The 18032-nt window shown below is 43.6% G+C and overlaps 1 protein-coding gene across 8 annotated transcripts in view; it reads left to right on the top strand.

Annotated features, from left to right (window-relative positions):
* LOC111747946 (cAMP-dependent protein kinase catalytic subunit PRKX-like) overlaps positions 1-18032 on the top strand; it is a 190020-nt gene that overhangs the window by 66685 nt on the left and 105303 nt on the right. Inside the window, exon 4 of one of the 8 annotated variants that reach the window (XR_010319856.1) lies at positions 3320-3415. The exons of the other annotated variants lie outside the window; for them this stretch is intronic. The gene's annotated coding sequence lies outside the window, so the exon portion shown is untranslated. The remainder of the gene's footprint in view (positions 1-3319; positions 3416-18032) is intronic. 8 annotated transcript variants of the gene reach the window in all.

Below are 18032 nucleotides of genomic sequence, written 5' to 3'. Positions count from 1 at the left end.
AGGAGCACAGTGCTTATGAGTGATATTATTTTTTGAGCCAATTTGTTATGTACCTACAAGGTGACTTCAAGAGTTAGTTTTGGTTCAAAGTTTGAAGAGTATCTCAGGGCAATAGTCTCGGGGAGTCCCCTAGCCTCAACCAGTCCAGTAAGTCAGTATTTCCTTTTTTTAATTTTTTAGGAATTTGAAGTTCTGTTCCACATTTATTCCCCATTCTATCAGGGCCCATCTATTGTGGTCCTGATTAGAACAGTCAGTAGTGGTAGCCGGGCACCATCTAGTTCTTCTGGTCTCAGGGTAGATGAAGCCGTGGTTTGTGTAGACTCTTTGTCCTGTACGCTAGTTTCTTCTTTGAGTCTTTGATTTCCTTCTTTCTCTTCTGGTCTGTCATAACACCATTTAGCGTCTACTTGTTGAGAAATTCATTTACTTAAGTTGATACCAGGAGAGGTCTGAGATTAAGAGACTAGATGGCGTTTGGAAGGTGAATATTCACCACCTGGCTGGGAGTGAGGACCCCATCACTGGTGTTTGGAGTATAGGCTGTGGATGGCTCAAATTTTACTGGTGGTGGTTTCCGACGATGTACCATAGCAAGGGACAGAATTGGACAGGTCATTTGTCCAACATTTGAAGGCATGGAGGAAATAGTAGTTCTGATGATAAGAATGGCATTGCCGGATATTATGTGTCAACTTGGTAGGCTATAATTCTCAGTGGTTTACCAGATACTATGTAACCATTTTCCATTTTATGATATGATTTGAGCAGCCAATCAGTCAAAAGGGGAGTTTCCTTGGGGGCGTGGCCTGACTGCAGTATATAAGTGAATACTCTGGCAAAGCTCTCTTGACCCTGCAGTCTTCTCATTGTCTGACCTCCGGTTCTTGGGACTTAAGCCAGCAGAGGCCTCCAGCCTGTCACCTGACCTGAGATTTTGGGTTCGTTAGCCCCTGGAACCATGTAAGGTCTTCTGCTGCCTGGCCCATGGATTTGGGACTTGCTAGTCCTCACTTGCTAGCCATTTCCTCACAAATGGGTAAGCCATTTCCTTGAAGTAAATTTCTCTCTATATGTACCTATATTCCGGGTTCCGATTATTCACGGATGCTTGCAGCTGTTTCTTCTCATTTTGAATCGTGCCACATCAGCAAATGAAGGTCCCAAAAACTTGACTCCATCCACATCATTAAAGCCGACTCTACTTTGAGGAGGCAGCTCTTCCCCAGTCACCTTTTGAGTGCCTTCCAACCGGAGGGGCTCATCTTCCGGCAGTATATCAGACAATGTTCCGCTGCTATTCATAAGGTTTTCACTGGCCAGTGCTTTCAGAAATAGATTGCTAGGTCCTTCTTCCTAGTCTGTCTTAGTCTGGTAGCTCAGGTGAAATCTGTCTGCCAAGGGCTACCTGCTGGTATTTGAAATACTGGCAGCAAAGCTTCCAGCATCACAGCAACACGCAAGCCCCTACAGTACAACAAATTGACAGATGGTGGTGCAAGAATGGGCTCAAGTGTAACGACAACTGTGAGGATTGTTCAGGACCAGGCAGTTTTTCTTTCTGTGGCACATAGGGTTGCTATGAGTTGGAACCAACTTGACAGCACTTAACAACAACAACATATATCTATATATGCTGCACTGGGTTTGCTCCTCTAGAGAACCCAGATGGGATATTGCTAAGAACTGTTATTTTGCTACGGAAGAATAATGAAGAGGTGAGGGCAGCGACAACGGGTGGAAAGCCAAGGGTGAAAGCAGGAGAGACTGTTTCTTTAACGAGGCCATGTCAGTGTAGGGGGGGTTCCTACCTCTAATCACTGCTGAATTACAGGAGGAACATAGGAACAGAGACAGGTCAGCACAAACGGGGAAAAGGAGATGCCACATGGAGATGACCAAATGTCTGCATCTTCTGGTGCTGCTATAACAGAAAGACCACAAGTGGGTGGCTTTAACAAACAAAAATTTATTCTCTCAGTTTAAGAGGCTAGAAGTCCAAATTCAGGGTGTCAGCTCCAGGGGAAGGCTTTCTCTCTCTCTGTCATCTCTGGGGGAATGTCCTTGTCATCAATCTCCTGCTGGTCTAGGAGCCTGTCAGCGCAGGGACCTGGGACCAAATGACACGCTTCCCTCCTGGTTCTTTATTCGTGGTGGTAGGAGGCCCTCCTGTCTCTCAGCTTGCTTCTCTCTTTTATGTCTCAAAAGAGATTGACTCAAGGTAAAAGCTAATCTCATAGATTGAGTCCTGCCTCATTAACATAAATGCCTCTAATCTTGCCTCATTAACATCATACAGACAGGATTTACAACACATAGGAAAATTACATCAGATGACAGAATGGCAGACAAGGAGAACCACGCAATACTGGGAATTATGGCCTAGCCAAGTTGGCACACATTTTTGGGGGGGACACAAATTAAATCCATGACACCAAGGAACTGAGGAACGACGAAAGAGACAAGAATTCTCCCCCAGGGCTGACACAGAGAGAGAGGGAGAGAGCCTTCCCCTAGAGCCGGTGTCCTGAATTCCAGCTTCTAGCCTCCTGAACCGTGAGAAAATAAATGTCTGTTCTTCAGGTCCCCCACTTTGGCCCTTCTGTTACAGCAGCACTAGGTGACTAAGACAGGCGTTAACAGAAGTTTCTCTCAAGACTGATTCCCATTCATTCCGTACTATGTAAATGGCAGGAGGGAGGGGAAAAAAACGAGTTTTGTTCACTCCGTAGCACTTTTGTTACTTCATTAATCATATATATTATGCGGTATCATGATTATATATATATATATTTCAACAAAGCAACAAGGAGTCACATTTATTCCACCAACCACCCTTCCTATTCTCCACTCTGCCCTCCTTCCAGCGAAGAATTTTGTCTTAAAGTTTTATTCCTATTATCTGTACCATTCTCTCAGCTATTGATGGCCCCTGTGGCCATTAGGAACAAATGACATCTATCTGGGTCTGTCACATACATTTGGCTGTTTTTCTGCTTCACTTATTCTTTAAGGCTCTTCCTGGTAGATTAATGGATTCCAACTCTCGTTTCAATTATTTTTATTATGGCTGGTTACTGCTTGCTCCCATTAAAAACCAGAGTCTACAGCTCATTTAAGAATTCAATATTCCTGTTGAGCAGTAATTCACGTTGGTTTCTCCATGACCACTCCACCCACTCACGGGATTTTTTTTTTTTTTTTTGATTTATGGGCCTTCTTTGAGGTTGGGACGCTGCCTGTGCCGGCTGAACTGTTGTTTGTATCAGGGGAATGCTACTGTGAAACGCGTAGTAGTTACTACTGCGGTTTTTTCCAGTGCGTTCAGCCACATCCACCGTGGTTATCAGAGGGAAATCGAGGCCAAACTGTAAACGTCAACGCGCGGTAAGAAGCACAGGCGGTTGTCGGCTACGTGAGTACCAACTGGAGCAAATTGTGAGCGTGTAAATTATGCAGAATCGGCAATGTCCATCCCTGACATTGGTTGCAGGAATTTGAAATGCCCATGGAGGCTTCTTTTCCTGGCGATGTGGTGATATTTTTGCTCGCTTTACCAAAGTGGCAGTTTCTGAACCCATTTAACACAATTTCCAAGGTACTTATTGAGGGACGTATGTGCCAGTCACTTCAGAGGCTATGACTTCCCTGGGCTGAGTAAAACATGACCGCAGACTTTATCGAAAACAAACCAAACCCGTTGTCTCCCAGTCAGTTCTGACTCACGGCTCCCTGCCCTGTCTCACAGTAGAATTCTGCTCTGTAGGGTTTTCAATGGCTGATTCTCCGAAGTAGATTGCCAGGCCTTTCTTCTGAGGCACCTCTGGGAGGGCTCAAGGTGACATTCTTCCAGTTAGTAGCTGAGTGTGTTCACCATTTGCATCACTCAAACTTGTACCAAACGCGCTGCCCTCGAGTCGATTCTAACTCATAGTGACCCTGTAGACAGAGTAGAACTGCCCCACAGGGTTTCCAAGGAGCGGTTGGTGAATTCAAACTGCTAACCTTTTGGTTAGCAGCCGAGCTCTTAACTACTGAGCCACCAGGGCTTCTGCACCACCCACCGAGGGACTTGATAAATATACAGATATATAGAACATAGATACATAAATACATAGACAAAAAAAACCTTTCGGTTAGCAGCTGAGTACTCAGCCATTGCATCTCCAGGGCTCCATATTGAGAAAGATAGCATTCTCTTTTTATAGGCTATTTGAGGAAGTTAGTTGGGGGAAAAAGGCTTGGTATTGGAAAGTTATTTAAGCAAAGGCGGTTCCTTTCGAAGCAGGGTTAAGTCTGTGATTGGGCTAATTTTTTGTTTGCAATAGGAGCACAGCTTCTTGGTTTACCATGAGGAAATTTCAAGAGAATGTGTGTTTGGAAAGACCCAGGAAAGCAAGGTTTAGCATTTTAGGTGGAAGCACCCAGAGCCGGGCTAAGCTGGTGATGGTGGTTGTTACGGTTGACAAGCATTGCTTCATGGACTCAATTGGAGGGCAAACGTGGGGGTAGAGAGACCCCAGATAATGCTATTGCTTCACTCTGGGCCGCGGACGCGATGAGGGTGGCCAGACACCATAATGCTACAAATAACGTAGATTGTGATCAACCAGCGAGTGCTATGTTGTCATGGGTAACACAGTATCTGTTAGGGGCAACATTTATTCCCTCTTCTCTGAGCCCATGGCTACCTTTTTTCCTTCTCCATTCATTAAAAATTGGAGTCCCAGGGTCGTGCCAACAATTAACACACTCAGCTGCTCACCACAAGGTTGGAGGTTCATGTCTGACCGTAGGCACCTTGGAAGAAAAACCTGGTGACCTACTTCTGAAAAATCAGCCATTGAAAACCTTGTGGAGTGCAGTTCTACTCTGACATACATGGGGGTGCCGTGAGTCGGGATTGAATCCACGGCAACCGGTTTGGTCTTATTGATTTAATAAGGAAGGAGACCTTGGGTGGTGCAAACGGTTAACGTGCTCAGCTTTGAATTGCAAAGTTGGCAGGTGGGGTCTACCTAGAGATGCCTCAGAAGTAAGGCCTGGCCATCTATTCCAAAAAAATACCTATGGAGCACAGCCTTACACTGACACACGTGGGGTCACCATGAGGGGCAGCTGGATTTTTGTTGTAGTTGTTTTCATTTATTAAATTATCTAAGATCAGGAGGGAGTCCCTGGGTGGCGCGAATGATTAAGCATTGGACTACTAGCCAAAAGGGGGGGGTTGGAATGCACCCAGAGGTGCCTCGGAATAAAGGTCTGGCCTTCTGCTGCTGAGAGGTCACAGCCTTGAAAACCCCATGAAGCGTAGTTGTACTTTGCACGTGTGGGGTCGCCGTGAGTTGGAATTCACTCCGTGACCACCGGGAGAGTTCTCTTTCTTTCTGGGCTCAGCCCCACGGCTGAGAAAGTGCAGATTTTTATAAACAAGCCCTTGGCAATGGAAACCTTTTCCCTGTGTCCATAAACATGCAGAAGGCGTTGTAATTAATGATCCATTATAGTGAGACTGCGAGACGGAGCTGGAGCTCGCGAATGAAACTGGAGGGGCAATTTATTTTGAATTTAATATTTTGATGGAATTCTCCTTATTTCTTTGTAAATTATAGTCCAGGCAGGATTGCAGATACTGTGCTACTTATGGAACACTGTAGAAAACGTACATTTACAGGACCTTCTGCTCACCTTATTTTTGCTTCTCAAATGTTTTTTTTTTTTTTCTGCCAGGTTGAGTGATGGAGGGTATGATATTTTACCATCGTGTTCCGCTGGATGGAGGTTTTTGTGAACCATAAAGATAGAGGAAATGATTATTATATTATGCAGATATTACCCCTAATTCATTCAGCCACCTACCAATAACATGTTTTTGAGGTGCTGTGTTAAATTTCACTGCTATCACAGTGACAAGAATTAATGGGAAGCCTATGAAAAATTGACTATAAACTAGCTTAGATAACATTCTTTTTCTCCTTCTTGCCTTTTCCCTTCCCTCCTACCTTCCCTCCCTCCTTCCCTCACTCTCTCCCTTCCTTCCTTCCTCCTTTCTTTCCTTCCTCCCTCACTCTCTCCCTTCCTTCCTTCCTCCTTTCTTTCCTTCCTCCCTCCCTCTCTCCCTCCTTTCCTTCCTTCCTTCCTTCCTTCCTTCCTTCCTTCCTTCCTTCCTTCCTTCCTTCCTTCCTTCCTTCCTCCCTCCCTCCCTCCCTCCCTCCCTCCCTCCCTCCCTCCCTCCCTTCCTCCCTCCATCCTTTCCTTCCTTTCTCTTCACCTTTCCTTCCTTTCTGTTCACCTTTCCTTCCTTCCTCTCCACCTTTCCTTCCTTTCTTCCTTCCATCTTCATTCTTCTAACATTCACTATGTGTTTGACCTGCACTTGGCACCAGAGTCAAAATAAGGTGAATAAAAAGAACTTTGAACTTCAAGGAAGAGCCAGAAATGTACTTTGAAAATACAAAGTATACACAGGGAACATTATTAACCTGGTTGCCATATTAGTCAAATCATTTTATTGTGCAGCATTTGAGAGTTTGGTAAATATACTGCCTATGCCATCATCCCAACTGGAAAAAAAAAAATTCTTCTTAAAATGGACAAAGTGGCTTTGTCAAATTAATTCGTACTTTAATCAAATTAGTTCATGTTTTGTGTAACAATGTCCAGCTATATGGATCACTGTTCATCTCAGATTTCCTCACCTTGCCCACAAGAATCTGATAAGAAACCTTGGCAAATGCCTGGTAAAATCTACATGCATGGTGTTTCTATCCACATTGTATGACATCCCAGTGGAAAATTACCCAGTACCCAGTAGAAACTTAGTTGCTGCTTATTGATTTATAAAGGAGCCCTGGTAGCACAATGGCTAAGTACTCAACTGCTAACTCAAGGGTCAGTGCTTCAAACCCACCCAGCGGCTCCGAGGGAGAAAGACCTGGCTGACAGTCTGCTCCCATAGAGATTATACTCTACGCAGCCTATGGGGAAGTTCTACTCTGTCACATGGGGTCACTATGAGTCAGAATTGACCCAACAACATTCATTTATAGGACAATTATTACATAACCACTCCAAGTCAGTTTTTCACCTTAAACATTTCCATTGGGATCAAAACTGAAAATTGCTAAAAATATAAGTAGATCTATTTGATTTCCTCCAAAATGATGCTGAGTTCTAAAGAGCAGATTTATGATTTCATTCAATCTCACATCATCCCTGAAAGAGTTTTCAGTGTTAATTCAGTGAGTCAATAGCAAACACATCGGTAAACATCTTAGTAGTTTATCAAATTGGGTGGAAAATACTGTGTTTTTGTGAATACTTAACTCTGGCGGCCAAGGCATCACGAGGGTTGGGGTCACCCAGTTGGGTAACTCATGGTTGGGTGGTCTCTGACTCGTGACGACCCCATGTACAACAGAACAAAAGAACAAAAACATTGCCTGCTCACGCGCCATCTTCACGATTGTAGCGGCCACTGTGTAACTTGAGGGCCTTCCAACCTAGGGGGCCCATCGGCCAGCACCGTCTCAATGTTCTGTTGCGATTTATAGGGTTTTCATTGGCTGATTTGTGGAAATAGATTGCTGAGCCTTTCTTGCTAGCCTCTCTTCATCAGGACGCCCCACTGAAACCTGTCCACCAGGTGTGATCCTGCTGGTATTTGAAATACTGGTGGCATAGCTTCCAGAATCACAGCAACTTGCAAGTCACCAGAGTACAACAGACCGACAGGTGGGTGGTGGATACTCCAGGTATATCTTGGAAATTTCGTCTGGAGTCAGCCTCGAAGGCTGACCTCATGGACCCCAGCAGCTGTCAGAGAAGGGGACTCATGGGTCTCTGTGTTGAGGTTACAGGGGACGTTGAGAGTGAGCAGATGCCACATGTGGGAGCTCCGTGGAGGTTTACAGGACGCACACCAGAGCCAGCAGATGGGGCGGAGGGTAAACTCTGCCATGTCCGCGCCCCCGATGGCTCTGGACTTACACAGTGGTGTTTGCATAGGCTGAGATTTCTTTTTTCTTGTTGAGAATACACACAGCAAAACATACACCAATTCGACAAGTTCTACATGTGCAATTCAGTGGCACTGATTACATTCTCCAAGTTGTGCAACCGTTCTCACCCTCCTTTTCTGAGTTGTTCCTCCCCCATGAACGTAAACTGCCTGCCCTCTTAGATTCCTATCTAACCTTTCAAGTTGCTGTTGTTGGTTTGATCCCATGTAGATAGTTCTTAAAAGAGCACCATGCTCAAGGCAGACATTCTTTACTAATAAATAAAGTATTGTTTGGTTTAAAGAAGACTTCAGGGGATATTTCTGGCTGAAAGTTTAAGGTGTAAAGATTATCTCAGGTCGGTAGTTTTGGGTGGACTGAGATATCTTCTCTGTAGCATGTGAAATATCCAAGGGGCCTCTGAGTTGGCTAAACACACTTATGTCATGGCACACTGTACTGTAATGGGTAAATTTGGAAATGTAACAAGTAATGTAGGCATGTTTTGTTGTTCTAGCCCTACAGGTGTTGCTAGGAATTTGGAAGATGTGAGGACCAGCTGGGCTTCCTATCCAAATGCCGTGTGGCTCCAACAACCTCATTGTCCATCCTTGCGTGAGAAAAAGGATTTCTCCTACTGCTAACCGAATCTTTTACCACCCATGTGTCAGTCTGTTGTACCGTGGTGACCTAATGTTTCTAGATGCTAGAGGAGACCTGATGGTGCAGTGATTAAGAGCTTGGACATTAACCAAAAGGTGGGCAGTTCAAATCCACCAGCCACTCGTTGGAAACTCTATAGGGCAGTTCTGCTCTGTCCTGTAGGGTTGCTATGAGTTGGAATTGACTCAACGGCAACAGGTTTTTTTTTTTTCTGATGATGTTGGAAGCTATGTCATTATTATTTCAAATACTAACAGGGTCACCTGTGATGGACAGGTTTCAGAGGAGGCTTCCAGGCTAAGACAGACCAGGAAGAAAGGGCTGGTGATCTGCTTCTGAAAATCAGCCAATGAAAACCCTGTGGATCACAAGAGAACATCATCCGATGTAGGGCTGGAAGATGAACCCTCTAAGTTGGAAGACAGTATACAGCGGTCACAGCAATGGACTCGAGCAGACCAAAGATTGTGAAGACGGCACAGGACCGGGCAACATTTCATTGTGTTTTACGTGGGGTCGCTATGGGTCAGAGCCCACTTGACGGCAGCTAACAATGACAGCACAATGAATGCAAGAGTGTAGAGCCAGCCAGAGTGAGATCATTCCGCTATTGACTTGGAGCGGAGCTGGGAGCCTCAGTGGAGGCAGCAGCTGGAATGGACCTGAAAGGGTGTTTGCAGGAATTCAAGCAGCTCTGGTATTATACTTGGGATGAAGAGTGCCAAAGAGGATGAAGAGGGTGAGGTGCTTTTGGGTGTGCTCAAAACAAGTCAGACTTAGCAACCCACTCCTCCCTCTTCATTCTTTAGCTTTAATTTCTATTAACCAGTTGCTGTCAAGTTCATTCCAACTCATGGCCACCCCATGTGTGTCAAACTGTTGCAATGGCTGTAATTTAATGGGTGCGGAGAGCCAGGCCTTTCTTCCTTGGTACCCCTGGGTAGACTCGAATGTCTGACCTTTCGGTCAGTAGTTGAGCTCAAAATATTTGTGCCAAGTTTCTATTAGTTTAAGTCCTTGGTTCTTCATCTAAAGTTGTGGAATAGCGGCATGACGAAATGAAGTACTTAACTTCTTGCTGTCTTCCTCCTTCTGGATTGGAAAGAATGTTTTGCCAGGCTTCATATTTCTCAGAAAGGTTATGCTCCAGTACAGAGAGGCACGTTAACCTTTTTTCTGGCTCTTGGAACTACGTGTCATTTCCCTACTTCATTATACAGCAATGTTTTCATTTTTCATTTTCTTGCCAGGAATGCCAGACACCACCTTTCAAAAGCAGTGATTTTTTTTCGAGATAGCATCACGCAGGTTGCAGATATATTTCATATGCTCAAGATCAAGGATCCGCTAGAGTCTTGTTGTTGTTGTTAGGTGCTGCCCAGTCGGCTTCCACTTATAGGGACCTTATGTAAAATGGAATGAAGCATAGCCTGATTCCGCGCCTTCTTCCCAATCGTTGGTATGCTGGAGTCCATTATTGCGGCCACTCTGTCGGTCCATCTCATCGTATTCTGAGTGCCTTCCAACTTTCTAACCTTAACACATATATTGTAAGTCGCCATTGAGGCAGCTCCGATCCGCGGCAATCTTACGTACAACAGAAAGAAATGTTGCCTGGTCTGCGCCAGCTTTGTGATTGTTGATCCGTCTGAGCCCATTGTTGAGGCTACGATAGTGTTATTATAAGCCTTATTATTTTTTTCTAAATGACATCTCAGAGAAAGAGAGAGCTGTGAGGAGGCAAGAAAGAGTTCAAAGATAAAGCACTGATGTTGCTGTTGGGTGCCCTTCAGTCGATTTGGACTTATAGTGACCCCATAAGACAGACTAGACCTGCCCCATAGGGCTTCTTAGGCTGTAGTCTTTACAGAAGCAGATCAGCAGGTCTTAATTCCTTGGAGCCACTGAGTGGGTTCAAACTGCCAGTCTTTTGGTTAGCAGTCGGGTGCTTAACTGTTGCACCATTGGGGTTCACTAATATGTCATATACACCAAAAACCAAACCAAACCCATTGCCATTGAGTCAATTTTGACCCATAGCGACCCTAGAGGACAGAGTAGAACTGCCCCACAGGGTTTCTAAGGAGCGGCTGGTGGATTTGAACTGTTGTCCTTTTGGTTAGTAGCTGTATCACTTAACCACTGTGCCACTAGGGCTCCAGGATATATATATATATATATTGCCTTAGGTGAAAGTTTACAGAGCAAATTAGTTTCTCATTAAACAATTAATACACATATTGTTTTGTGACATTGGTTGCCAACCCCATGACATACCAACACTCTCCACTTCTCAGCCTCAGTCTCCCCATTTCTATTTGTCCAGCTTTCCTGTCCGTTCCTGCCATCTCGTCTTTGCTCCTAGGCTGGTGAGCTCATTTAGTCTCGTATACATGGTTGAACTACATGTATTATTGTTTGTTTCATAGGCCTGTCTAATCTTTGGCTGAAGGGTGAACTTCACAGATGACTTCCTTACTGAGCTAAAAGGGTGTCCGAGGGCCATACTCTCAGGGTTTCTACAGCCTTTGTCAGACCAGTAAGTCTGGTCTTTTTTTGTGAGTTTGAATTTTGTTCTACATTTTTCTTTGGCTCTGTCCAGTACCCTCTAGTAACAGGTTATATTATGGGCAAATCCTCAGCATGGCAAGAGATTCAACAATCTAAAACCATCTCTTCTGTGCCCCACTTTTCCTATTATCAAATTGCCAGGAACAAATGCCTTATTTCTCTCTGTACTGAAAGAGCGAGAGAAGGGAGTGAAAGCTGGTCATGTGAGTAGAAGAAGGAAAAGGGCAAGAAGGAAAGAATGTGTTGCGTGTGTTTTGGTTGTAATCACCATCTAATTTATCTGCGGGCGTGGAGATTTCAAGTACTGTTTGGAAAGGCAGCTCAATCCTGTGGGGTAGCCTTGTCTGGAAGCATAGGGTTGGGTGCACACAGCTTCCGAGAGTAAAGAGCAATCGATTCCTCTGCCCACAATGGCTTTGAAAGAGGACCAGGTTGCAGCCCGCGTATGGTGCTTGATTCTGCAGAAGGTATTGCAAAATGTGTGACTCGGTTCCGGGCAGGGCTGTGGGGTTGGAACCACCAAGGAGAATGCAATTTGCGGTGCAGGTGAGGAGCTGGGAGGTTTTGCTTGGGGGTGTATGAAGCTGCATTAGAACACCTTCTTTCAAGATTTTGGTTAGCAAACTGTTATGTGGTTGTTGAACTCATTGTCGTTGAGTGGATTCCAACTCCTACTGACCTTAGAGGGCAGAGTCGAACAGCCGGTAGGGTTTCCAAGACTGTAATCTTTATGGGAGCAGGTAGCCTGTTCTTTCTCCTGAGGAGAGGCTGGTGGGTTCAAACCACCCAACTTTTGGTTATCAGCCAAGTGCTTAACCACTGTGCAACCAAGGCTCCCTTCTCAGTGTTCTGCTGCTAACCTAAAGGTTGATGGTTCGAACCCACCAGCCACTTCTTGGAAGAAAGACCTAGTGATCTGCTCCTAATATAGATTACAGCCTTGGGAACTCTATTGGACAGTTCTACTCTGTCCTATATAGGGTCTCTACGAGTCAGAATTGACTTGACTGCAATGGGCTTTCTTTTTTTTTTTGGTTTTATGTTGTTGTTACTTGTTAGCAGCTGTTGAGTTGGCTCCGGCTCGTGGTGACTTTACATACAACAGAACAAAACATTGCCTGGTCCTGCACCATCTTCACTGTTGTTGGTATGTTTGAGTCCTTTAATGTGGCCATTGTGACAATCCATCACATTGAATGTTCCCTCCTTTTTGCTGACCCTCTCCTTTACAAAATTTGATATCTTTTTCTAGCAATTGGCCTTTCCTGATGACATGTCCAAAGTAAGCCAGCTGAAGTCTTGCCATCTTCACTTCTGAGGAGCATGCTGGTTGTATTTGTTCTAAGGCTGATTTGTTGATTCTTCTGGCAGTTCACGGTGTATCCAATATTCTTCACCAACACCACAATTTGAATGCATTAATTCTTCTTTTATCTTCTTTTTTTATTGTCCGCTTTCACATGCATATGAGACGATTGAAAATACCTGCTATAGACTGTTACTATAGACTAGTACAGTCAGACCAAGGAGACCTGGTGGCACGGTGGTTAAAGCACTCAGCTGCTAATCAAAAGTTCGACTGTTCAAACCCACCACCGCTCTGTGGGAGAAAGATGTGGCAGCCTGCTTCCATAAAGATTACAGCCTTGGAAACCCTATAGGGAAGTTCTACTCTGTCCTATAGGGTCACTATGAGTCAGAATCAACTCGATGGCAATGGATTTGGTTTGGTTTTTTGGCTTCAGAAACCTGGATTCCAGGAGAATGAAAAACTCTGATCCTCAGTTAGTAGACCCTTTTGTTTTTACAAGGAGCTCTGGTGGCGCAGCAGTTAAGCACTTGGCTGCTAACCAGAAGGTTGACGGTTTGTATCCACCAGCCACTCTGCAGGCGAAAGATGTGGCAGTCTGCTTCCGTAAAGATTACAGCCTTGGAAACCCTGTGGAGCAGTTCTGTTCTGTGCTATAGGGTCACTATGAGTCAGAACTGACTTGACTCCAGTGGGTTTTTGTTTTTACAGTGATGTGTTCAACCGCAGCCCCTTATCAGTCAAGGCACCTTAGATGTCGAATTTTGTTGTGAAATCAGTAAAAATTTGCAACCTTCTGAAGGTGTCCTAAGAGACTGTTGACTAAGTGGAAAAGGGCCAAGATCAGGTGAGGTTATTTTCCTGAAAGGGAAAGAAAAAGCTTTGATTGTGGTTTTCGATGTTTTCTAGGGTCGCTGAGAGTTGGAATCGACTTGATGGTAACAGGTTTGGTTTTTTTTTTTTGGTTTAGAGCCGTCCTGGTGGTGCAGTGGTTAAGAGCTCAGCTGCTAACCAAAAGGTCAGCAGTTCGAATCCACCAGCTGCCCCTTGGAAACCCTAAAGGGCAGTTCCATGGAGCCCTGGTGGCGCAGTGGTTAAGAGCTCAGCTGCTAACCAAATAAGGTCAGCAGTTCAAATCCACCAACCGCTCCTTGGAAACCCTACGGCGCAGTTCTACTCTGTCCTATAGGGTTGCTGTGAGTCAGAATAGACTTGATGGCAATGGCTTTGGTGGTTTTTTTTTTTAGCAAGCTATCATTACCGATATTTTTAAAGAGTTCCCCTGACCATTGTTGCTGTTTCCCGAGGTTAGATGTTTTCAAGCTCTTTTAAAATGCATCCGTGAATGGTGACAGAAAGGACCCCAACGGAAAACAAAAAGACAGTGGGGAAGAATCTTTCTTTTTTTTTTTAATTTAAAATTCTTTAAATTGAAGAAAATGAAAAAATTTTAAGCCTCAGTTGCATGGGCTTATTCTTAATAACGTAGTTACAAAGAATTACTATTATATCATGTTATTTTACGTTTTCTACAGTTATGAATCAATATGTGCTACATATTATATTGATTACTGTGTATCAAAAGCTTACTATGATGTGTTACATTTTATATTATTATACATATCACATGTTTTTAATAAATCAGCTGTACAGAATTATTATATTATATATCTTATTATATTATAAACCAAAAAAACCAAACCCAGTGCGGTTAAGTCTATTCCAACTTATAGTGACCTTATAGGACAGAGTAGAACTGCCCCATAGAGTTTCCAAGGAGCGCCTGGTGGATTCAAACTGCTGTCCCTTTGATTAGCAGCCGTAGCACTTAACCACTATGCCACCAGGGTTTCCTATTAAATTATATATTCTATGTAATTTTATGTAATTACCTTATAATTGTGTGGAGGAGCCCTGGTGGTGCAGTGGTTAAATACTAGGCTGCTAACTGAAACGTCAGTGGTTTGAACCCACCAGCTGCTCCGTGGGACAAAGATGTGTCAGTCGGTTTCCATAAAGATTACAGCCTTGGAAACCCTACGGGGCAGTTCTGCTGTGTCCTGTAGAGTCACTGTGAGTCAGAATTGACTTGATGGCAATGGGTTTGGTTTGGTTTATGATTATATAGAATAATTAATATGATGTAATTATTCTATAACATATAGTATTTATATCACAAATATACTAGTAGATTATTGTTACTAGTAGATTATTGTATATTACTTTACTATTTTATTTGTTGTTTTTGCTGTTGGGCGCCATCAGGTCAATTCAGACTCACGGTGACCCCATGTATACGGAGTAGAGCTGTCCATAGGGTTTTCAAGGCCATGCCCTTTCAGAAGCACGTCTTCAGGCCTGTCTCCTAAGGTGCCTCTGGGTGGGTTCGAACCGCCAACCTTTCGCCTAGTAGTGGAGCACTTAGCTATTTGCACCACTCGGAACTACCTATATGTTACTAATGTATTATTGTAAGTATCACTTGCACAGAATTATTGTGTTATGTCAAATTATTATATTATAATTTATTAAAATTATGCAGGTATTTATAAAGTGTTAGCTATATTGTGTTTTACACATATATTAAGTATTATATATTATATTATTATGACTGCCGCTTACTCTTAACGAGTCATGTACACAGAACCGTACCATTGTATTATTTACTTCTTGTTGTTTGCCCTTGAGTGGATTAGGACCCCACGTGACAGAGTAGAACAGCTCCATAGAGTTTTCTTGACTGTAATATTTACGACAGCAAATCACCAGGTCTTTCTCCTGCGGAGATCACTGGGTGGGTTCGAACCTATGACCTTTCAGTTAGCAGCCAAGTGCTTAGCCATTGTTCTACCAGGGTGCCTTTATTATTTACTAACATACGGTATTAATTACTTATTTTATGGTGTAATTTTATTATAATATATTATTACTTGTTGTTCGTTGCCACCGAGTCGGCTTTGACTCATGGAGGCCCCGAGTGACAGAGCAGAGCTGCCCTCATAGGGTTTTCTTGGCTGTAACCTTTACGGGAGCAGATAAAGAGGACTTTCTTCCACTGACCTGCTGGGTGGGTTGAAATCTCCAGCCTTTCTGTTAGCAGTCAAGTGGAATCCATTTTCGCCACCCAGGGGCCTTAAGGGTTATGTTAGCAAATAAAAAATTAGAAATTGATTGTATCTTTTACCTTTATGATAACGACAAGGCTAGCTACCATAACGGCAGTATCCCCTTAAATCTGCACAGTCTTTTCCAGTTAATGAATAAGAAATGATGAAGGACAAGATGGACAAGGATATGAACACAGTTCCCAGAAAAAATGCAAATACGGTTGAGTCCATTCCAACTCATAGCAACCCTATAGGACAGAATAGAACTGCCCCACAGGGCTTCTAAGGAGTGCCTGGTGGATTTGAACTGCCAAATTCTTGGTTAGCAGCTGAGCTGTTAACCACTGTGCCACCAGGGCTCCTATGGCCTATAAAACCCATTGCCATCAAGCTGATTCTGATTCATAGAGACCCTATAGGACAGAGTAGAACTGCCTCACGAGGTTTCTAAGGAGTGGCTCATGGGTTTGAACTGCTGACGTTTTGTTTAGCAGCTGTAGCTCTTAACTAGTACGCCACCAGGGTTTCCCCAATGGCCTATAAACATATACATAATACTTAACTTCACCAGCAGTTGTTATTGTCAGGTGCCACTGGGTCTGTTCTGACTCATAGTGACCCTATGAACAACAGAACGAAACACTACCCCGTCCTGCGCCATCCTCACAATTGTTGCTGTTTGAGCCCATTGTTGCAGCCACTGTGTCGATCCATCTCATTGAGGGTCTTCCTCTTTTCTGCTGACCCTCTACTTTACCAAGCATGATGTCCTTCTCCAGGGATTGATCCCTCCTGATAACATGTCCAAAGTATGTGAGACGCAGTCTCACCATCCTTGCTTCTAAGGAGCATACTGGTTGTACTTCTTCCAAGACAGATTTGTTCCTTCTTTTGGTGTTCAATATTCTTCCGCCAGCACCACAATTCAAAGGCGTCAATTCTTCTTTGGTCTTCCTTATTCATTGTCCAGCTCTCACATGCATATAATGTGGTTGAAAATACCATGGCCTGGGTCAGGCACACCTCTTCCTCTGACCCTCTACTCAACCAAGCAGAAACACAGGAAAAAGAGAAATAAATTAATTACTGCTGTTGTTGTTGTTGTTAGGTGCCATTGAGTCGGTTCTGACTCATAGCGACACTCTGAACAACAGAACGAAACACTGCCCGGTCCTGTGCCATCCTTACAATCGTTGTTATGCTTGAGCCCATTGTTGTAGCCACTGTGTCAATCCATCTCATTGAGGGTCTTCCTCTTTTTTCCTGACAATCTATTTAACTGAGCATGACGTCCTAGCAATTAAGGAGCCACTAATAATATTGTTTGACTATCTAATGGGCAAAATTTTTAAAAGATTACATAATGTCAGTTGCACAACATGATTTGTGTTATTAATGGCTCTGAATTATCAAAAAACTCAAAGCAAACCCACTGCCTTTGAGTTGATTCTGACTCATCGCAATCCCATAGGCTTTCCAAAGCTGTAAATCTCTATGGAAGCAGACTGCCACATCTTTCTCCCGGGAAGCCACTGGTTGTTTCGAACCACCGATCCTTTGGTTAGCAGTTGATTGCTTTAATCATGGCACCAGAATTGGCAAATGTGTTACATATATTTTTACTGTAATAAAAAAGAGAAAGATTGTTTATAGGACAAAGTATCTATTTACATTAAATGCTAGTAGGAAAGTTTCATCTGAATTTTAATAAAATGTACTGAGATATTGCCAAAAGAAAAAAAAGAAAAATCCTACCTCATTGTATGAGTTTGAATACGGCCCAAGCTGTTTGTGGTGGTTGGTCTCCAAAGATGGCTCCCAGAAAGAAATTCCTCCCTTTCCTTTTGGTGCTTGTCGCTTCTCAGATCAAGGGGTGAAACTCATTTCTCTTCCTACAGAATCATGTCTGGCCCTGTGACTGTTTTGGCAACAGAATGGTATGGATACGATGGTCCGGGACTCCTGAACCCAGGCTTAAGATGACTAGTAACTTCTGCGTCCTTTTTCTTGGAATACAGGTGGTCCCCGACTTACAATGGGGTTCCAGGATTCCGTTCTGAAGACTCTGTCTTAAGTCGGTTCTGACGTAAATCAAATACCTTTTTTTGTTTTTTAGTTCTCATTGTGACTGCCTTTTATCATCAGTATCTTTATAAATCCCATCTTAGAACATCTGTGAATGAGCAAATGAGAACGTTAACCTCAGCAAATGCAACATTGTATGTAGTACGTATTATAACAACTGTACAAAAACCAAAAACAAACAACCAGATGGTATTAAGTGCAGTTTGTCGTGACTTGAATACATCGTAAGTCAGGGACTACCTGTACTTCTCAGAGCCCAGTTACTGTGCTGTGAGAATCCCAAGCCACATGCAGCAG

The sequence above is a fragment of the Loxodonta africana genome, chromosome Y (assembly GCF_030014295.1).
Source record: "Loxodonta africana isolate mLoxAfr1 chromosome Y, mLoxAfr1.hap2, whole genome shotgun sequence".
NCBI classification, from domain to species: Eukaryota; Metazoa; Chordata; class Mammalia; order Proboscidea; family Elephantidae; genus Loxodonta; species Loxodonta africana.
Note: the sequence above shows the minus strand (reverse complement) of the source record. Positions and strands in the feature narration are given on the sequence as shown.